The 23,146-nt window shown below is 36.9% G+C and overlaps 1 protein-coding gene and 1 pseudogene across 3 annotated transcripts in view; both read right to left on the bottom strand.

Annotated features, from left to right (window-relative positions):
- The window catches only part of POU2F1 (POU class 2 homeobox 1), a 248,320-nt gene that overhangs the window by 155,339 nt on the left and 69,835 nt on the right, over positions 1-23,146 (bottom strand). The window contains exon 2 of one of the 3 annotated variants that reach the window (XM_006887393.1): positions 8,278-8,378. The exons of the other annotated variants lie outside the window; for them this stretch is intronic. The gene's annotated coding sequence lies outside the window, so the exon portion shown is untranslated. The remainder of the gene's footprint in view (positions 1-8,277; positions 8,379-23,146) is intronic. 3 annotated transcript variants of the gene reach the window in all.
- Positions 6,979-9,600, bottom strand: LOC102843251 (annotated as a pseudogene).

The following is a 23,146-nucleotide window of genomic DNA, read 5'->3' as shown; positions in this document are numbered from 1 at the left end:
TATATTAAAAAAAAAAAAAAAGCTGGGCCTCGTGCCCCAACTCTGGTCATTTAGTTTGTAGGAAGTTGTATTGCTAACCCAAAGGAAAGGCTTATCTGGTAATTCAAACAGACCAATGGCTCTGCAGGAGAAAGATGGGAAATTTTCTCTTATGCAATTTATAGATTCCTGAAAACCGGCTGGAGAGGTCGGTCAGCTATGGAGCTACAGGGTCAAGTGTGAGTCGATTCTGACTCCACAGCAGTTAAGTTAGAGTTCTGGTGCCTAATTAGAGATAGAGATGATGTTTTTTGGAGATAAAAGAAAGCTATTTCTTGACAGTTACAAAAGTCCCTTTAATGATTGTTGTTTAACTGGGTTTCCTAAATTTTCTCGAGTCAATCTAACAATATAAAACTCTCTTTTAAAAGGTATCCATTTCCTATTTTTTCTCCCAAATTTATGCAAGTAAGTTTGTAATCTCCCTAAACAATGTTGAAATTTACAGAATTTGTGTTCCCTTTCTAGTACTATTTATCTTGTTCATCTTAGACAGTCATGTATGCAAACCATATTTTTTCCAGTTAATTAGTTTTAGCTTGGTTGTCCATCTCTTTCTTAATCCTTTATTGGATTCTGTCTTATTTCCTTCTTTCTACTGTTCTGGGAGTTTTTTTTTTCCTGTTTGTTCATTTCTTTTCAGTAGTTCCTATTTTCTAATGACAACACTTATGGCTAAAAATACCCCTCCAAGAACAACTTTAGCTGCAAAACATAGGTTTTTAGTCATTTCCTTTCTTGCAACTCTTCCTTTTGAATAGTTTGAAAGTTATACATATTTTCTTTATTTAGTAATGGCTTTAATCACTAAAAGAAATGTCTATTTCTCTAACAAATTCTGAAGCTAATCTATATTCCTACTTTTCTTCAATAAAGGAAAGGTCATACATAAATTCCTTTCAAACATACAAAAATTCCTTTAGTTAATCAGAATTCATTTTGTAATCTGGAATTAACTGTTCAATAACTATTGCTCCATGAAAGAATTCAGAGTTGGGGTGACTGGTGGCAGATTTAACTTACGAACATCAGGAAGTACTATTCTTCACAAAGCTATAGGATGTTTTCAAATCAAGAAAGCAATCCATTTTAAATATCATATGACTTGAAATTAAAAAATCAATATACAGAATATTTTTATTTGTTCACCTAATTATTTTTATATTTTTAATGAATGCTGATATTTATTGATTCTATCATTAAGATCAAGGTAATATAGAATGCTTAATTACATTTAATTTTTTTAAAAAGTCTATTTTAAACAGACAGGGCAAGATAAAGTACTGATAATAAATCATCTCTGTAAGCATGAAACTGAAAGGTTTCCAAATTAAAAGTAAATAATAGAATAATAATTGAATTAATCAAAGGTGATGCAGCACAAGCAAATTTGCCCAATTCAGTCTAATATTTGTCAGAAAAAAATGCACACACACACTCTTTCCCATAAATCAGTACAAATCCACTGTATGAGACTGGGCAAGGAAGGTGTCTCAGCCTGTGAAAAGAGGAAGAAGAGCAGCAATTGGAAGGTTGACTACATAACGAGAGAGTAATCTGGTAAGTAAATACACTGAGGATAATCAGAACAAACTTTATCGTTACTGGAGAAGAAAATTAAAACTATGAGGGAAAAAAAATCTTAGAATAAATTCTATGATGTTGGACTGGAAATAGTGGTTTTTTAATAAACTCATGATTCTTCAAAATATAGAGACACAGATTTAAGTACAGATATAAGTAAATGTATGCACACACATCCTACCCCCTAGCGTTGTCGGCTAAGCATCAATATCCTTATTAGCAGTGAGCATATTTAGCACCTGGAGGTCCATCAAGAGACCTTTAAAAAATTATAGGACTACGTCAGAGACATAAGAACCAGTTTGAGCACTCACTTCAACAACACATATACCAAAACTGGAATGACAGAGAGATTAGGATGGCCGCTGCACAAGGATTACATGCAAATTCATGAAGTGTCCCATATTTTGCTGGCCTACTTTGCACTAAATTTTGCTTGTGCATGCAGATGCTCAAAGTTTCCAAGAGGATTCTTTAAGGAAAAGGACATGCTCGTTTACTCGGAGTACTGGTTTGATAGGGATGGACTGGCTATCTTTAAAAGGGGGATATAAAGGAATGAGGCATGAAGTAGGCTAGCTTAAATGCTTTCAAAAAGCAAAGGTAGTTTACTAGTAAGATGACTGAAGGGAGAACTACTATATACATGAACAAAATAGAACATAAATGAAACCAAATATATATATATATATATGTAAATGAGATTTTTAGGTAAAGAGAAGGGATTAAAAAACCCAACAACATACATGAATGAAACACAATGTAAACAAATTACTGTATACAAACCAATAAAAAAAATTACCAACCCTCCAAACCAGTTTAAAGTCTCATATTGGCCAAATTCTAGACAACTTGGAAAAAAATAAATGAGAATACTAACTTATAAGCATTACTCAAAGGAATTCATGAGCCCATGATGATATAGAAAGAGAATTAGAAAAGAACACTTTTCCTTACAGGAAGTTCTGGAGGCATAGTCGAGTTGTGCTGCTAACTCAAAGGCTACATCTCTCTGTTCAAGTCGCAGTTCCATGGGGGAAAAGATGTGCAACTTAGAGCCTCCAAAACCTCACTAGAGGGTTACCTATGAGAGGTTCAAACTCCGTGGCAATGAGTTTGAGTTTCATTTTAGAATCAGGAGTTTGTATTTACCAGCTGCTTTTAGTTAGAAAAATGGGCCTCCTCCTTTCATGTGATTAAAAGCCCAAAACCAGATATTGCGTTGCTATGAATCAGAATTGATATGATGGATGGCAGTGGGTACAGGACTGAATAAAATGGTCCTCTATTGTTTCCAAAGCTGTAAATCTTTCCAAAATGTCATGGTTTTGAAAACCAAAGAAAGACAGTATTAAAGAAATGTAACAACTAAATGCAATGACTATTACTGGATCTATTAAAGTAGATAGAACATTATGTTGGCAACTTACAAAAGCTTTGGGAAAAATTATCTGTGCCATTCAGAATACTTTTCTGTAAATCTGAAATTGCTATTTAAAAAAAAAATTAGTAAAGAAAAAAATCAACAACTCCCACAGACTGTTTTCTGGTTTTAGGATTTTTTTTGTTTTTTAATTTTTATTTTATATTGACTTGTATACAAAGTTCGTATACATTGTGATTCACACTATCCTTCATTCACATTGTGTTTCATACAATCATTGCTATTTGTTATGGTTTATAAAATTAAGTACCACTAAACTATGCCTACCATTATGCTATCTTTCCAGATCACTGTTGTGCTCTGTAGAGTTGGATCCTCCAGTGAGTTTTCAGAGACTGTTTCAGATGTGGAGTAGCTTGTGGGATTTGAACTGTGTGCCTTTGAGATTGCAGTGCAGCAACAATCTGATTGCAGATCATTAGGGGTTGGGTTTTTTTGAGTGGAAGGGTATTATTTTTTTAGTTGTGTTCTCAGTGAGCTTTGCCTAACTCTTTAGAAATTCTTAATCCATAGATGTATATTAACACTGGCAACACAAAAATTCTTTAAGAATTACAAAATAAATGTATAGTTATAGTCCATTTAAGAATATATTCTAAAAATATGTAAATTGTATTCTGATGGGAAAATCTCAAAATTTTACAATGGAGGAATTCTCACTTTAAAGACCTATATTTCATTAACGGAAGTTCAGATTAAATTCAGATCTAAGCAATGCCTGTTGAACAACTTTCCATAGTTGGTTTCTTATAATTTTTTTTTCCTGGAAGGAGGAGAAAGAGGGAAGAACCTGAAAATTAATGTAACCAAAATATCCCACCAAATATTTTAGAACCAGACATGTTACAAAATAAATTAGAAATGTGGTGCTACAGTTTAGTGTCAGATGCTTTTAAAACTATCATTTTAGAGATTCTGCAATTTTAATCTAATATTCCTGCTTATGGGAACTTAAGTAAATAATATCTAAACCTGAATTTCTTCATTTGAAAAACAAGTCTTACAAAGTTGTTTTTAAAATTAAAATATAAGTACCTTTAAAATAATAAGAAACTGTAAGGATGATATTGGTATTTTATAATACCATAATACTGTATTAATTCTGTAATACTGACATGATAAGGATAATAAATAGGTCATGAGGCTGAAGGTCAAAGGTCTTTGCACATGCTTGAGACACTGTCCTGACTGAGGAACTGTATCCTGCTGCCAACATGAACTGTAACATGTTAACTTCCCTAATAAAACTTACGATCATGATAATAGCTCTGTGAGATCCGTGTGGCCATTTCACCATATTTCAGGAATACAACTGGTTTTATAATTAGCAGAAGCAGGTATGGGTGTGTGGAGGCCAAGTGTGACCTTACAAGAGGGAAATGGTGTATACTGTGTATGTTGCTCACAGTTCCCTTTTGTGAAGTTAAAAGACGTCGGACACAGGCCTCCCCATGTTACTTATACTCTGGTGGCCAGGTAGTAAGAAGTTGCACTGCTATCTCAGTTGTTCAAATCCATCAGTTACTCTGGGGAAGATAAATGGGCAACCTCCTCCCACACAATTCCCTGCTTCTGAAAACCCACTGGAGCATCAGCTATGAGATGATTCCAACTTGATAGAATATAATAAACAAAATAAAAGGTATAATTAATTATGTACACAATGTTTTCTCCTCTTTGCTGTAATTCCTATATTGCTACATTTTCCATATATATTAAAGTTTAAAAACAAATGTCTACCCTATGCCTAGCAGAGTAGAGATTTAATGGTAGCTGTCCCCAGTACTGCCCCATTTTCTTTCCTTCTATACTCAAAAGCTAGGGAATAGCTTAATGGAAACTAATATTCAGGTTAATTGACATCTTTATAGTATTTTCACAGTATCAATAAATTTCACATCATATTTTCATGTTCTAGTTAATTTAGAAGACTTTGACTAAGATAATAATAATAACTGATCATTATTAATAACAATAAATAATACATCTCATCATTCATAAAATTCTAACATCTTCAAACAAAAGTATCGGGTAATATGTACATAATTTCTCATTTTGAAGTATAAAATAAACTTTATACTAATATGTATAATAAAGATTTACATGTATTAAAATTATTTGCTAAAAGATTGTCAGCCACAGCAAGATATAAAGGAGTCAAGTACAGTTATGTGACAATGTATTTTTGATAGCACACTTTACTAAACGCTATATACTCTTACCCTTATTTGGCCAGCCTTTACTTTCTTTTGGTAATCATGTGCCATCGAGTTGCCTGCGACTCACAGCGACCCTATGTACATTAGCTCTTAACCCTGCCTTGTCCTGAGCCCATCCATCTTCTCTGACAGACCTAATGCTCCAGTCACTGAGTTGATTCATCTCATCCTGAGTCTTCCTCTCCTGTCCTTTCAAGCATAATGTCCCTTTTCCAAGGGACTGATCCCTCCTGGCCACATGCACAGAGTATATGAGATGGAGCTTCAAAATCCTTGCCTCCAGGGAGCCGTATGGTTTCATCCACTTCACAACAGACTTGTTTGTTTTCCTGGCAGTCCACAATATGTTCAACACTCTTCTCCAGCACAACTCAAAGATCCTTCTATTATCCTTAGGTATTGGCCAACTCTGACGCATAGCAAATAAGTATGTAGACCATGGCCTGTATCAGGAACACCTTAGTCTCCAGACTGACATGACTGCTCTTCAGTACTCTAGAGATCCCCGAAAGCAGACTTTCTCAATGTAATTCGTCTTTTGATTTCCTGACTGCCAGTGCCAAGAGTGTTAATTGTTGAACCATACTAGCTGAAGTTGTTAACAATCTCAATATCCTGTCTATCACAAAGCTGCCAATTGGCTCAGTGGTGAGAATCTGTTTTCTTGACATTGACCTTGAACCCATATGGAAGTCCTTGACCTTCTGCAGCAAATGTTTCAGGCCCTCATCAGTTTCAGCAAGCAAGGCTGTGTCATCTGGGTAAGACAGGTTGTTGATCCGTCTTTCTCCAATCCTGATGCCACATAACTTAATGAAAAATTTTCAGAGAAACGTGACTTTCAGGGAATTAGGTCTTAACAGAAATGATTCTTCTGTTTTGACAACTTTTGACATTGCCACAATTTTGTTAAAAAAAATAATTCCTTTATACTTTTACCATTACAGTTTCTTTTATATTAATTATCTCTCCTGAAGCCAACAACAATCCTGAAGCCAGGCATATACTTGAAACAGTGTATTACTGACTTCTATAATAAACTTATATAAGTTTATATAAGTTTTTCTGTAAAAACTTATATAAGACTCTGCATCAATTTTTCATTAAAAGCAGTTTAACTAGTTTTGGAAGGTAGGCTTTGAAAACATTCTACAACATAATCATTTCTTTATGATCAAATTTAAATAGGAAAAGCATGAAGTCATGCTAAATATCTATTTGCATTTTTAAGCTGGTTTACTCTAATAACACATTTATATCTTATAAGTGTGCTTTTTAAAGGATATAAGATTTATCTTAATTATAATAGCTAACATGATTTCTAGTTAAAGTCATTACAGAGAATGATATTGTTTTATAACATTATTTTACAGGTCTCTAAAATGCTAAGATTTTGCAATGGGTGAACTGATTCCACAATCAGTATCAGTGAATATGGAATGGGTGAGATTTAATATTAAATTTTTTGGGGGGGTTACTTTGGTTTTTTTATTATCACTCACTACTATTTTTATAGATATATAAAATCACAAAACCAGTGAGGAGCTCCACCCTCCCTAGCCCCTAAGGGCAGTCTTGGAAGCACCTTTAGCCCTTCTATTCTTAAGCACAAGGTGGATCTGTTTGCCCAGAGAGGACTCTGCTTGCCCCAAGGTCACACAGCCCGGAGGAGTGAGGGGTTGGGGAGGGGACCTAGATGGGCAGGCAGCCGCGCACCGTCTCCTTGGAGTCCTTGGGGGGGGGGGGCGTTGGCTGCGTGGGAGAACTGCTCCTCGCTGCTGGGCCTGTAGGAGCCCTCTGTTTGCCGTTTCTCACGCAGCTTCCACACCAGCAGTGCCAGCAGCACGGCAAGGACCAGGGCGCCCAGGATGGAGAAGACCACAATGATGGCCGTGATGGCGTCCTGGGATAGGCCTCCATTAGAATTCGGGTTGGTGGGTGTGACGGTGCTGTTCTCATTTCCTGGGAGTGTTTGTCCCCAAGCAAGCTATGCCATTTGCAATAGGCATTGAAATCAGAAAGAACTGGGTTTAAAGTACAGTTCTAATATTCTGTGATATCTGACTACATTCAAGTCTCGGTTTTCTTCTATGCAAAAGAGCTTTAATACTATAAATTTCTTCTCAGTCTTAAATAATGTTAATAAACTTCAACAGTATATGGCAGTTAATTGTTGCTGTTGTTGCTATATGCCATCAAGTTGGAAAATACTCTTAGCTGACCCTCTAGAGCACTTTCAAAGGCTGTAAATCTCACAGGAAGAGATTACCCGTCTTTCTCCCTCAGAGCAGCAGTGGTGGATTCACACAGAGAGCGTGTGCGCGTGTGTGTGTGTGTGTGTGTGTGTGTGTGTGTGTGTGTGTATTGGCAGTGCAGCTCCTTACTATTAGATCATCAGAACTCTCTGACAGCAGTTAATTAGTCACTGTTAATCTTTTTGTTAATAAATATTACCTTTATGTAAAATAGATAAAACCATTATCTTTTCTCTGTTCCCACATTAACATCTTAAATGTTAATTTTAACATTATAACAAAAGGAACATCCATTTGAAGTATCATCTTTATTTTATTCTTAGCCTTGTTAATTCAGTTAAAACAAATAATGAGATTCTAATCTCAGTCCTATACTAGTGTAAACAAGTTACTTGACTAAAATTATTTGTAAAATGGAAAAATATGGATATACTGTTCTGCTTACTAATTTTAATAAAGTTCTTACAAAGTGCTCCTACTGGGTTACCAAATAAGGTTTATGTTTAATGTTTTAGCACAGAATAAAAATAACATTTAAATGCACAGACATCTAGGCGTAACTCCATCATACCAATACATATCACAAATTTCAGAGTTATTAAAGTTCAAAAAATAGACAGATGGATAGGTAAGTTATTTTTAGAGAAATTTCACAAAATTAAAGGCAATTATCATAACACCTGGATTTATCAGAGGCTACTGAATGAATAGCTTTTTATTAGCAGAAAATATTTACCAGGTATAGAAAGACTGCATTCTTTCTTTGAACTGATTCACTGAAAACTGAGAGTAGTTTGGTAATTAAAAGGGCAGGAAAGTTCTTCTTACTTTTCAAGTCTATGAATACAAAAAGAGAAAAAGGCAAAACTGAGTAAGCTGTATAAAATAGCCTAACACTTTACGGGAAAACAACTGTATACAATGGGGAATAAGGAACGATGTTTGCTTGCCTTAAGGCAGGTACAAAACAGGGAAATTTGTACTTGCCTTATGTGCAGTAAGACAAAGGTTCATTAAGGGAAACTTAAGTTATTTTGAAAATGTACTGGAAGGTGCTGTATTCTTTCAGGAGCTAGATAAAACATGACTTAGGTATTTCTCTTAATGTGTGCATTCCACACACACAAAATTGTCTAATTCTGTATCAATTTCTTTTTCAAATTTATCTTACTTTAACTGACTTCATTTACATGAAACTATGTAAGGGTATATGTGAGCTCTGGTGGCTGAGTGGGTAAGAAGTTGTGCTGACAATCAAGAGAAATGTGGTTCAATTCCACAGAGGCTGATCTGTAGGAGAAAGGCAAGCAGTCTACTCCTGCACAAATCACTGCCTCTGAAAACCCGATGCAGGGTCAGCTGAAAGTGGGTTCAGTCTCATGGGACAAAACAACAACAAATAGATAAAAGAAACAAAGATAAAAGATATGAACTACTATAACTGTAACGTACTCTGAAAAACTGTCTTTAGAAAACAAAAAAAGGTTCATTCTTGGCACATGTAGAAAATTTACTATGACTACCACTCTCTTTGTCAAGAGACATCAGAATCCTAATGGAAAGTTCAAGCAGCTCTGGCCAACTAAAAGGAGTCGACACATGGACTATCTCTTACTTGTCACATAGCTATTATTAAATTATTTTAACTATTGAGGATAACTGCTATAATATCTGATTAATATAAGTAATTAAGGAAAACCACCTCAAATTTTACCTAACTGTACTTCGTGCTTATGTAATTGTATTATCTATCTTTTTCCTTATACATTTCAAGTGATGTTCCTAACTTGGTAGACAAATCCTTCAACAGTTTAGATTCAATAGTGCAAATAAAATCAGATTTGGAAATGGTTTAAAACAGGTTTGTTAAAAAGGAGCTATAGTTTTTATGAGAAAAAGGGATCACAGTGTTTCAGTACACTTGAAAGTAGATGTTTACATAATATTCAGTTGCAATTCTCCAAAACTCAACAACTCATTGCTGTCAAGTTGGAAGTGACTCACAGCTGACCTTCCAGTGGATTTTCAGAGCACATAAATTACACCGGAGATCGGCCATCTTTGTCCTTGGTGAGCAGCTGGTGGATTCGAACTGCCTGCTGTTCGGTTGGCAGTGTAACTCCTTACTCATGGGGCCACCAGAATAAAAAACTCACCAGGGCATTTTATTATAGAGGAGGAATAGAATTACTTTGCTTAAAAAGACAAAACAAAACAACAACAAACCAAAACAGGTTATTTTTAGGTAACTTAAGTTCTTTAAGATAATTTCCTTAAAAATTACATTTTAAGAGGGTATCCTGAAAACATAACTCAAAAATTCTTAAGGAGAAAGGATAGCAAAACACTGAGACAAATTCACAAACATATTTAAACTTTAACATAGCCACCAAAGCTCTCCATAAAAGAAATCCCACCCACCCATCCTTCTACTTGCAATCAATCTGATGGTTACAAACTGACAAGCTCCTTCTGCCTGTCCACTGGCACAACTGCAGACCTTTTATTCTTTTCAAATTTCCCCCAATTTAAATTGAATGCAAATAAGCCAGGTGTGGTCCTTACAACAGTAATCCTGCTAGTCCCTACTGTGTTTCCACAGCAACAAGCACAGCTGGCAATGGGAAAGCAGTTGTACTTGCCTCTGACTGATTTCAAAGTTACAATACTCACTGAATGAAATACCAACTACCCACAAGGGATATATGTTAGTAAAAAACACATACAAAACATTCCATCTTTCCTTGAACCATCAGGTGCAAGACATGTGGTCCAAGAGTGGTTTTCAGCCTAACAGAATAAGTAGCATGTCTGTGGAAAATTCCAAAATGCCAATCTCTAGTAGCCAGCTCCTGACTAATGAAATACATTTTAGGAGTATTTTCTATGGCTCACTGAATGTAACAGTCATCATTCAGAGAGAGAGAAAAACAAATTATGAAAAATCTAATAAAAATAAACAGTAGGTAACTATTGTATCTTTGTCTTAAACCAATGTGTTAGGACACTCCTTGGTTTTATGAAAAATGCTTTTACAATAATGATTTTCAAAAGCGTTACCTGGACTTGTAGCATCAGTTAACACCTGTGAATTTATTAGAACAAATCATGGGGCCCACTCTTGAATAAAAAACTCTTGAGCATTGGACCAGCAACTATGTCATTAGCTCTCCTAGATTCTGATGTATGCTGGAGAGCAATTTATTTAGTGTCAAACTTCAGGGAAAATGAAAATAGGACATGGGAATAGGCATGGCTTTATTCTTCTGCTTGGAATTAAGGAATAATGAGTGGCAAAATGTCAAAACCAAAACAAACCAAAAAAATCAACCACTGGTCTCCTAAATTTAGTCTATTCTTACAAAAAAGAAAGAAACAAACAAAAACAACCCAAAGACTAGTCATTGTCCAGCTCTCTGACACTTAGCAAGTGATTGCTAAGACCATGGCCTTTATTGGATGCACCTTAGTCTCCAGACTGACATCGTTGCTCTTTAGTACTTTTGGAGAGGTCTCTAACAGCAGACTTTCCCATTACAAAATGTTTTTTTTTTTATTTCCTGGCTGCTGGTGCCAAGAGTGTTGACTGTGGAGCCTAGCAAACTAAAGCTGGTAACAATCTCAATCTCGTCACCATCCAGCATGATTCTGCCTATTGGCCCAGTGGTGAGAATCTTTGTTTTCTTGATATTGAGCCTCAATCCACATTGAAGGCTGTAGTCCTTCTGCAGAAAGCACTTCAGGTCCTCTTCAGTTTTAGCAAGCAGGGTTGTGTCATCTGCATAATGCAGATTGTTGATGCATCTTCCTCTAATTCTGATGCCCCATTTCTCTTCAGAGAGCCCAGCCTCCCAGATAATCTGTTCTGCATATAGACTGTAAAGGTACGGAGATAGGACACATCCCTGGTCTATGTCATAGGTCTATTAAGTAAACAGGAACACCCATAAACACCCTTAGAACAATCAATGTAACACTACAAAGTAGAGATGGGGATAGTAATCAATGTCACAGAGCAATCTGTGAATAAACTGTTGAATGGGAAACTAACTTCTGTATAAACTTTCACCTAAAACACCAAGCTGTTGTTGCTTTTTAGTTTTTATCTTATTTCTCACATCAGATCTTTCCCATTTCCTTTACCTACCCACCGCTCCCTCAACCCATCAAATTGTGTGACTCCATGAAAAAACATTAAAACTGCATGGTTCAAAATCGGGAAGGGTATGTGCCAAGGATGTATTCTGTCTCCATACCTTTTCAATCTGTATGCAGAACAGATCATCTGGGATGCTACGCTGTATGAGGAGGAAAGTAGCATCAGAACTGGAGAAAGATTCACCAATAATCTGCATTATGCGATGACACAACCCTGCTTGCTGAAACAGGACTTGAAGTGCTTGCTCCAGAAGGTCAACTGCAGCCTTCAATAGGGACGAAGCTCAACATTAAGAAAATAAAGATTCTTACCACTGGGACAATTGGTAGGCATCATGATAGATGATGAAGAGCCCGAGACTGTTACCAGCTTTAGTTTGCTTGGCACCAGCAGCCAGGAAATTAAAAGACGAACTGCACTGGGAAAGTCTGTCAGGGACCTCTCCAGAGTACTGAAGAACAAGGATATCAGTCTGGAGACTAAGGTGTACCTGATACAGGCCATAGTCTTTGCAATTACCTGCTATGCATCAAAGAGTGGGACAATGAGTAGGGATGATAGAAGGAGAATTGATGCCTTTGAGCTGTGGTGCTGGAAGAGAGTACTGAATATATCACGGAGTGCCAGGAGAAAAAACAGGTTCATCTTACATAGGGCCAAACCAGGCTGCTCCTTGGAGGCAAGGATTCTGAAGATTCGTCTAATACACTTTGGGAACAGACCTTGAAGAGGGACATCATGATTGGAAGGGTAGAGGGACAGCACAAGAGAGGAAGACCCTCAATGAGATGAACTGATTCAGTGGCTGGGGTACAAGGGTAGGTGTGTCAGACACAATAATGTTGGCACAGGACAGAGCAGGGTTTAGGGCTGTAACAACACGTAACAACAACATGATTAACCACCACCACCACCCCATCCTCACCCCTCTGCTCTCACCATGCCCCCCACCCACTTGGATCTTCAGACATGTTCTACAATAATGGTCTTATATAGTATATAGTCTTTATGAGACTGAGTTAGTTCACTTAGCATAATGCTGTTCAGTCCCTCCCAAGTTAGGCAGTAATTTAGAAGATCATTGTTCCTGAGTGCTGCATAGTATTCCACTGTGTAAACAAACAACAGTCAAGAGAGTGCAAGTATAACAAGCATAGTATTCAAGATGTCTTTATTTCTCACTCTGAGTAGTGTAAGAGGGCAAGCACTCAATTGCTAACCAAAAGGTTTGAAATTTCAGTCTACCCAGAGCAGCTTGGAAGGAAGCTCCAGTGGGTGATCTTTGCTCTGAAGATCTCAGCACTATAAAACACCATGAAACTGGTGAGGACACCATGAGTCAGAAGTGACTCGGTTGTACCTGCTTGGTTTTTGCTCTACATTTCTTCCAGAACTCTTCTATATAGATGTCAGAACTCTATAACCTTGTCTGTATGATTCGGCTCAAGCAAGGACTAATGTTTAAAAATTGGGAATTGGACAATGGAGCAGCTGAGAGTAAATGAATGTACTTGGCAAGCTCTGGTGGCCTAGTGGCAAGAAGCTGCACTGCAATCCCAGAAGTGAGCAGTTTGAATCCACCAGATGCTCTGCTGGAGAAGGAGGGACAATCTCCTTCTGTACCAGTCAGATCTGATTTGATGGTACACACACAAAAGTTTTAAAAAGTTTTAGAAAGAATGAGTAGAGAGATTTCATGGCCAGTGTAGCTCTCACTACAGAATGATGTATACATACTGCTATTATAGGATAGACTGCAATATAAATGTCTGCAGTAAGGAAGAAACAGTGGTCCTCAAAATAGTCCTTCCTCATCAATTATTACACTTCTCTCACTAAGGCTGGCCCTGCAATCAACCAGTTGCAAATCTGAAGAAAACAGCATATTCCAAAGACTAAAATCCAAAAGATAAAGGGAAATACAGAAAACAAGGAATGTCCATAAAGGAAAACAGGAAAGAACTGGCCAGGTGCTTGGAAAAGTGGCACTAATTTAAAAAATTACACAATTCTTGTAAGAATTAGATTTACAAGAATACCAAAATTCATGGTTTGCATAGCCAACTCAACTAGTAACCAAATAAGAACAATATTATTTAAAAAAGCTCCCAACCCATTTTTTTTTCTGATCCAACCCATTTTTTTAAATCTTATCATTAATTTTAATGAAAATTTACAGAGACTTTGGATTTCCATTCATTCATTCATTGTTGCACCTTTCTCCCCTCCCAACCCTTGCCCCCAGTACACTCCCCTCTTGGAAACGTAAAAGAAAAATTCTTTCATTGTTTTACAATCCCTCCCCCCAGGTCCACTCCACTATACAGTCTTCATTCTGGACTCCTGTCATGACAAAAATACCTAATCACACATCCCTTTTAAACAGTTTTCTCCCTCATCTGTTTCAATGCAGTATACATTATTGAACCCATCTTTCTCAGTCTCCCACCTAACCCCGATGTCAGTCCTGTTTTACAATAGTGGCATCATGGAGTATTTGTCCTTTTGAGACAGAGATATTTCACTCAGCATAATGTCCTCCAGGGTCGCCCATTTTGTGTATTTCACGAGCTCCTTGTTTTTCTCTGCAGCCTAGTATTCCACTATGTGACTATACCACAGCTTCTCTATCCATTTGTTTGTTTATGGGCACTTAGGTTGTTTCCAACTCTATACTGTTATGAACAAAGCCACAATAAACATAGTGTCCATATATCTGGTTAGACATCACTTATGGTCTCTTTGGGGTATATTCCCAGTAGTGGAACTGCTGGGTCAAATGGTATCTCTATTTGCATCTTTTTGAGAAAGAGCCATACCGCCTTCCACAGTGGTTGCACCATTTTACACTCCCACCAACAGTGAATAAGAGTTCCAGTTTCTCCACAACCTTGACAGCATTTGTTGCTTGCTGTTCTATTAAATTTTGCTATTCTGACTGGGGTGAGATGATATCTCATAGTTGTTTTGATTTGCATCTCTGTTAGAGCTAGGGATTTTGAACATTACTTCAGGTGCTTGTTGGCCATCTGAATGTGTTCTCTGGTGAAGTGTCCGTGTTCTGTGCTCATTTTTCAATTGGATTCTTTATCTTTATCTTGTTGTGGTGCTCAAGTATTTTATAAATTCTGGATATAAGTCCCTTATCTGATATGTCATTACCAAATACTTTTCCCAGTCTGTGGCTTCCATTTTTACCCTGTTGGAGAAGTTTTTGGATGTGCATGGGGATTTGATTCTTAGAAGGTCCCATTCATCTTTTTCATATTCTCCTGGTTGTAGGTACTGCATGCTTTAGAATCAGGAAAGTTGTATGTCAAGGTTATATCCTTTCTCTATACCTATACAAAATGTATACCTGGCAAATTATTCAAGAAGCTCAACTCTGTGAAGAAAAATGTGGCATCATAAGCAGAGGAAGACTCAATAACAACCTGCACTATGCAAATGACCCAACATTGTTTGCTAAAAGTGAGAAGGACTTGAAAAATTTGTTGCAGAAGTTTACTACAGCCTTCAATATGGATCTCATTATCAAGAAGACAAAAATCCTCACCACTGGACCAATAAGCAACATCATGATAGACGGAGAAAAGATTGAAGCTGTTAACAATTTCCTCTTAGTTGGATCTTCAGCCAACATCCTTGGTACTAGCAGCCAGGAGATCAGTAGACATATTGCCTTGGGCAATCTTTATTAGGGATCTCTATAAATTACTGAAGAGCAATGATGTCAGTCTGAAGACCAAGGTGCACCTCATTCAGGCCACACAGTCTTTTCAATCACTTGCTATGCTGCTGATAGCTAGACAATGAAAAAAGATTACACAAAAACCATTGATGTTTTCAGTTGTGGTAATGAAGAGGAGTATGGAATATTCCATAGACTGCCAAAAGAACAAATAGATAGGTCTTGGAGAAAGTGCAGCCAGAATGTTCACTGGAGGCAAAGATGACAAAGCTTCATCTCATATTCTGGGAATTGTTGCTGGAAGAGGCTATTCTTTGGAGTGGAATATCATGCTTGGAAAGGTCCGTAAAAGAGAGGAAGGTCCTCAGTCTGTAGCAATGGGTTCATAAAGAGGTGGCACAGGATAGGACAGAGTTCAGATCTATTGTTTACAGGGTCACTATGAGTCATACTTGACTCAACAGCACCTAACAACAACATCAACAATGTAAGACAGTAATACTAAAAAAACTGTGTATAGATACAGTATGTAAGAATTTTTTGTACCTGTCCTTCTATCATTTTCTTACACACGTAAAACTGTTATAAAATAAGAAGCATTTTAAAATAGATAAACACAATATTTAAAAACATATAACAAACTTACCAGAGGCAAACATTCACAGTCTTAGAAAAAAAACTCCCCACTTCATTCTAACAAACTGCAGGCAATTATTTATTTCAGGGAAACACAAGCAATTTGGAAAGGGCTTGATAATAAACATTTTAGTCTTTGTGGGTCATACTGCAACTCTGTGGGTCTCTCTTGCAACCACTCTATAGCTGCAGCACAAGGGTAGTCATAGACAATAATAAATAGAAACAGGTATGACTGCTCTAACAGAATTTTATTTATGGATACTGAGATTTGAATTTCATATATTATGAAATATGCTTCTTTCCATTTTTTTTCCAGTATTAAAAAAAAAGTAAAAACCTTTTTTATTACCTTACTGGCCATACAGAAGCTGAGGTGTGCTTAACTTTGCCTGGGGATCATTGTTTGCCTACTCTTCAGTTATTTTCATCAGTTTGTGGGAATAAAAATTTACAAAGGTCTATAACAATATTTCTCTTTTGAAATGATTTTTTTCCATCTAAGACTTCCACAGAAACTTTCTAAAATCTTCATTTCATATTTCTTCCATCTTTGCAAATCTTTCTCCCCAGAGCACAGCTTGCCAGTTCTTTGAATGGTTTTAAATAAAAATCTTATGTCAGAAAAACTGCTGCCCATTTCAGTTTTTTTTATAACTCTAACTTCCTTGAACTACTGTAAAGCTCCAAATCTTTTCATGCTCAATCCTTTTAATAAATACAGGACCAATCTTTTTATTTTCCCTCCTCTTTCAGCCATCATTTAAGTCTAATTTTACACAATGAGGATCCTGTGAGGTCTTAGGCTATTTTGTTGAGAAAGCAGGTTTTGGTCACAAATAAGGTTAGTGTTTAAAAATCTCTGCAGTAACAGTTCAAATGGTTTTAAGATACCTCAAAGAAAAACCTGGTCCACTGCTCTAAATTGCTTCTCCTGCCACTTTCTTAGTTATATGTTCTTATTAAAAATTAAAATGATAAGGATAATGGTTTAGATGAGTTCTGTAACCATGTTTTTAAAACTGTTACATACCTTTACAGTTAAAGCCAGTAATACAAATCAAATCATCAAACCAATACAAACATACATTCCATTCCTTACAATACATAAAATATATTAAAATCAATAAAAACTTGGGAAAGAATAATTACAAATATTAATAGTGTCAAGAAACCATTTACTGTTGTCAATTCAAGTGTGATCACCGTCAGATCACATGTACATGTATAGGACTGAATATGTAAAAATTGTTTTAAGTGATAGATTTGGGTGTGCATATCTCAACCATAAAAATGTTTTTCTAAAAAGAAATCATTTATTTCATATCAAAGTGACCCTAAGGGTGGGAACTATGTAAATGAATACTCTGGGTCAAGGGCTCTTTCAGATTAGCATACAGAAACACTTTGCAGTTAGTGAAAAGCCCTTGTGAGGAAGGCAGAATTGTGTCCTTGAACAGTGATAGGCAGGAGACAAGGCATTCAATAAAGAATGAGATTTCACTCCATCTCTCCCATCCATAAATAACAAGTGTTTAACTGCACCTACATTAAAAACGCTCACAGCGAACTCAGCATTAACAGCAACAGCAAGAATGCCACAGTACAGTAATCTATGTTGGGCTGTGAAGTGATTTCTCCTAAAGACAGATGCCACCCCACAGGAATAAAAGCAGGAAAATAATCCAATGTATGACCAGAGGCAATGCAAGAAAGGATTAAAACTTCAAGCCTCTCTTTTTCTTTCCTTTAATAGTCTCTAGCTATATCTTTAGAATAGCAGCACAGACAACAGAAATGGTAATTTCCAACACAATACAATGCAAGAAGCTCTTTGACTTTCATGCTGCTGCCAAGTGTCTAAACCAAAGGATTCTTGCAGTCCACAGTGCCCCACAACAAGGAAGATATATGAGTCGTAAAAAGCAATATTCCATGTCCACTAAAGGTCAAAACATTTCCTCAAGCAGGTAATACATCTAAATGTTTTTCTTCAAGTGTACCAATAAAATTTTAATGTTGTGGTTGTTATGTGCCGTCGAGTCACCTGTGACTCATAGCGACCCTATGCACAACAGCCCTAAACTCCGCTCTGTCCTGTGCCGATCGCACTGTCTCTGACACTCCCATCCCAATTCTCCCAGTCACTGAATCAATCCACCTCATAGAGGGCCTTCCTCTCCTGCGACGTCCCTCCACCCTCCCAAGTATGATGTCCCTCTCTAAGGACCGGTCTCTCCTCACTACATGTCCAAAGTATGTTAGATGGAGCCTCAGAATCCTTGCCTCCAAGGAGCCACCCGGTTTAACCCTTTCCAGGACAAACCTGTTTGTTTTCCTAGCAGTCCATGGTATTCTCAATACTCTTCTCCAGCACCACAGCTCAAAGGCATCAAATTCTCCTTCTATCCTCCTTGGTCATTGTCCAACTCTCTGATGCATAACAAATGATTGCGAAGACCATGGCCTGTATCAGATGCACCTTAGTCTCCAGAGAGACACCACTGCTCTTCAGTACTTTGGAGAGGTCCCTAACAGCAGACTTTCCCATGGCAATGAGCCTTTTAATTTCCTGGCTGCTGGTGCCAAGACTATTGACTATGAAGCCAAGCAAACTAAAGCCGTGTACAATCTCAATCTCTTCACCATCCATCCTGATGCTGCCAATTGGTCCAGTGGTGAGAATCTTTGTCTTCCTTAAATTGAGCCTCAATCTATATTGTAGGCTGCAGTCCTTGACGCTCTGCAGCAAGCGCTTCAGGTCCTCTTCCGTTTCAGCAAGCAGAGTTATGTCATCCGCATAACGCAGATTGTTGATAAATCGTCCACCAATCTTGACCCCACATTTCTCCTCATAGAGCCCAGCCTCCCGGATAATCTGCTCTGTATACAGGTTGAAAAGGTATGGAAATAGGACACATCCCTGGCATACACCCTTCCCAATTTTGAACCATGCAGTGTTCCCTTGCTCTGTTCTGAAGACTGCCTCCTGGTCCAAGTATAAGTTTCGCATTAGAACGATCAAGTGTTCTAGGATTCCCATTCTTCTCAGAGTCAGCCATAGTTTATTATGATCTACACAGTCAATTGCCTTTGCATAGTCAATGAAACACAGATAGACATTCCTCTGGTATTCCCTGCTCTCAGCCAAGATTCATCTAACATCAGCTACAATATCTCTGGTACCACGGCCCCTTTTAAACCCAGCCTGGACTTCTGGTAGCTCTCTGTTGATGTGCTGTTCCACATTTTAATACTAAAGGAAATTCTTACAATCGAAAAGGAGAATTAACAAGTTATGTTTTGCTTTCTTTTTTTTACATAGGGAGGAAATCAGACAATAACAAGTATCTCCAAGTGAAGCTTTAAAAATAAAATATTACTACTGGTGCTACCAAAGAATGGTTTCAGTCTTGTTAAACTTACTGAATCACCTCATATCCTTAAAAAGCCACAACCTCAAGCTCAAGGAGTATTCAGGATGGTTAGTAAAGGGGAAGTCACAAATTGCCTATCATTAGTTTAGCATGAGATAAAAATAAAACATTCACTGTCAGAAGTTAAAATCCTGTTCTTCATTATATTGAAATAGAAGCTGTAATTTAAAAATAAGAGGAAAAAAAATACTATTCCTTCTCCCTTTTTCATCACTCTCCCTCTTTCACCTCATTCTCCTTGTTTCAAAATCTACACCAAACTATTTACTAAATATCTAGTTTCTTTGAAAAGTAAAATAAATAGAACCACAGTCTAAACCTCCTACAGAGCTGCTGGGTGGGATGGAACCATCAAACTTTTGGTCAGTAACTAAGCACTTAACTTTTGCACCACCAAAAGGTTGGGGTGTTTTTGTTGTTTTGCTTCTTTTTTTTTACCAAAAGTAACTTTTCCACAAAAATTAAAAGGAACCAAACATCCACAACCATGCATTCAACTGAAAAAGCAACAGGTATTTGTTAGAACCATTAAAACAACTTTACACTGAACAAAGTAATTTACCATTGAAATATGTGGAAAATGACATTTTCATGATTCCTCTCTCAAACTTACGTTTTAAAATGCCTCCTCCTTTTCGTAGTTCTCTATTTAAAGCTTTCCCCCCATTATTTCTTAACTCAGTCCTCCCCCTAAAAGAAAAGCAGGGTAGCAAACTTATACATATTATCTATTCAAAACAAAAAGCAGTCCTCCAATTAGAGAATCTGGAGCAGATTAGTAAGAAATTTCTCATATTATCACAAAAACTTTTCTCATCAATTATGTTTATTCTCATTTGCCTATCTTGTTAGGGACACAGAGAGAACCTATTTCACCAATGTGCCTGTCTTGTTATAGAGACAGGACAAAGAGAAGTCACTAATTCACCATTCTATAGTGAATGTAAATCAAAGTTACTATTTAAAAACACCCAGGATATTAAGAGAAATAGAGGAGATGAATAACAGCAACAAGGTCTTTGGTTCCTTCCACCTGTCCTAGATTCTCAGGTTGCAGCTTCTCTAACAGCTCATTTTCACTCCTGTAGGATTTTACTTGGTATGCACTATTCTCCACTTACATTCCTACCCCTGTAGTTTTTTTGAAAGGAGATAAAGCAACTGTGTAAGAATGCCTACAGACATCAAAGCCCTGAAGCTTCACTAGTTGTGTGTGGTAAAGGAGGAAGAGGAGGAAAATGTGAAGTAATGAGGATCTACTGTATTTACCTTATGTGCAGGGCATGTGGACAATAGAAACGATGTAGGGTGCACTTTTGGGCAAAAAAGAACACGGCAGCCTAATGGGAGCCTTTTGTTCTTTAAAAGGGTCTCCTTTTCCCTCTTTGTGCTTCACTTAATTCATGGGTTCTGAGCTGCTCTTGAACTTGACAGACTTGGGGAACAGAGGGGGAACAGACAAAGGAAGTGGTGAAAGATGCACTTCAAAGAGAATTAATTTTAAAAAAATTAGTTCTGCCAGTTTTGATGAAGTTTTGGAGCTGCAAAGGAAAGTATCTTTCACTCTTGATATATAATTTTCCCAGAGTTATAATGAGTAAAAGTAGATAAATAAGCAACAAAAAGAATTATGTCCTATAAATTTGTTATATTTTCTTCCCTGTTATACTGTATTTTTTAAATAACAGTTAAGAAACATCTGATTTTCAAAAGTCACATGAAAGATAATATTCTACAAGATCAGTAACTTAATGCTTTAATGGTTATTTTAGACAAATGATAGATTTACCTACAAAACACAAACCACCAGCGCCACCTGCAGGATAAATACAGATAAGCATCCTACAATATATTTCAAAGTCTGATTTTTTTACTATCTACTTCTCTAGGTTTTGCTTTTATGCATTTCTTAAGTAATTTTTAAAATATGGCCTTGTGTCATAAACACTAGTTTTTGGTGTGCTTTTTTAAAATCTTGTTTCCCCCTCAATATTATGTATCATATCATAACCTCCTTTCATGTAAGTACACATACTATCCTAATTTTATCTCCTCCTTATTTGGGATTTAGAGGGATGAGGAGTGGAATAAAGAATTCCACTGTAAAGACGGACTAATTTAAGACCAAATTGTGCATGAATATTTGGATTGTTTCATTTTTGCCACTTTATAAAGTTTAAGCTCTGTGTGTATACATGCTATCTTTGCATATTGCTTCAAATGTTTCTCTAAATAAATGCCTCTCTTTCTCTCATCGCCCTTTATTCAAAACCAATTTATAGCTAGTCAGTCATCCAGTGGGTTTCCAAGGCTCTAAGAGGTATGCACAGGAGATTGCCCATCCTTCGCCCTAGGAGTCACTGCTGGCTTCATTTAAACTGCCAGAGAGGCACAGCCTTTGCATCAGCAGTACAACTCCCAATGGATTACACCTTCAGAGCTCCATGCTAAATGCTAAGAAATCTGGTAGTGTATTTTACAGGGAATTGCACTGCTAATCCAGAGGTGGAGGTTCCACCTTTGGATTCACCATCCACTCTGAGGGGTAAAGATGGGCACTCTCCTCTTGTGCAATTTACCAGCATTTATCAATTATGAGTCAGTTCTAACTTGACAGTAATGAGTTGAGAGTCTGAGATATACTAAGTTAAAATATAAAGATACTTTTAAATTGAGATCATTCTACAACTCAAAGAAAAATAATTCATAGAAGAGTAAAAATATAATAAAAGGCATGGATTCTCAATATCTACTAATGAAGCTATTCCAAAGAAGTATTACTTTTACATTTTCTTGAAAGTCAAATAATTTCTTTATAATTGTATTTCAGTTTATAATAGAATAATTACACACCCTCAGTACTCATCACAATGCATTCAGAAAATATTAGGTAGTTCCGGACCTACTGCCAGAAGACAATATAGAACTATTAAGAAAATGAAAGGATTTGCTAAACTCTTAAAGACAACTAAAAAAAAACCCAGAAGATCACAGGAACAAATGTATAACCTGAGCTTTTGAAGATTATTTTTAAAGCATGGAGTCCCTGGATGAGCCAAATGGGAAGTTCAATTCCACACAGAAGCATCTTAGAAGAAAGTGAGAAAAACTATCAAAAACCCTCTGGAGTACAATTTACTCTGACATAGTTGGGGTATGACTTTGAAACCACTCCATAGCAACTACTTAGTTCGATGGGCTTTATTTTGAAATTATATTCTTCAGTCTAACTCTGATTGTGCTTCATATATTCCAGTTACAGCGTAACTATGTAAAAGTAAGTACAATCATTCTAGTAACACATCTTGCTAATAGTTGTACACACCTGTGTATACAACAAACTAAATGCAAAGTCAGCACAATCATGGAGATGAAGCCTGAGTTTTAATACCTAAAACTACGTTTCTCAGCTCTCCTGACTATTGACATTTTAGAACAAATCATTTATTTGGGGCAGGAAGACTGACCTGTGCACTGCAGAATGTTCAGAAGCAACCCTGGTCTCTAATGTAAGGATGATATCTAAGAATGATACCATTAACATCCTTCTCTCATACAGTGGTTGTTGTTGTTATGTGCCTTCGAGTCGTTTGCGACTCATAGCGACCCTATGCACAGCAGCCCCTAAGCCCTGCTCTATCCTGCGCCAACCTCACTGCCTCTGACACACCCATCCCAATTA

The sequence above is a fragment of the Elephantulus edwardii genome, unplaced genomic scaffold (genome assembly GCF_000299155.1).
Source record: "Elephantulus edwardii isolate Elephantulus edwardi_28Jun2011 unplaced genomic scaffold, EleEdw1.0 scaffold00057, whole genome shotgun sequence".
Lineage (NCBI taxonomy): Eukaryota > Metazoa > Chordata > Mammalia > Macroscelidea > Macroscelididae > Elephantulus > Elephantulus edwardii.
Note: the sequence above shows the minus strand (reverse complement) of the source record. Positions and strands in the feature narration are given on the sequence as shown.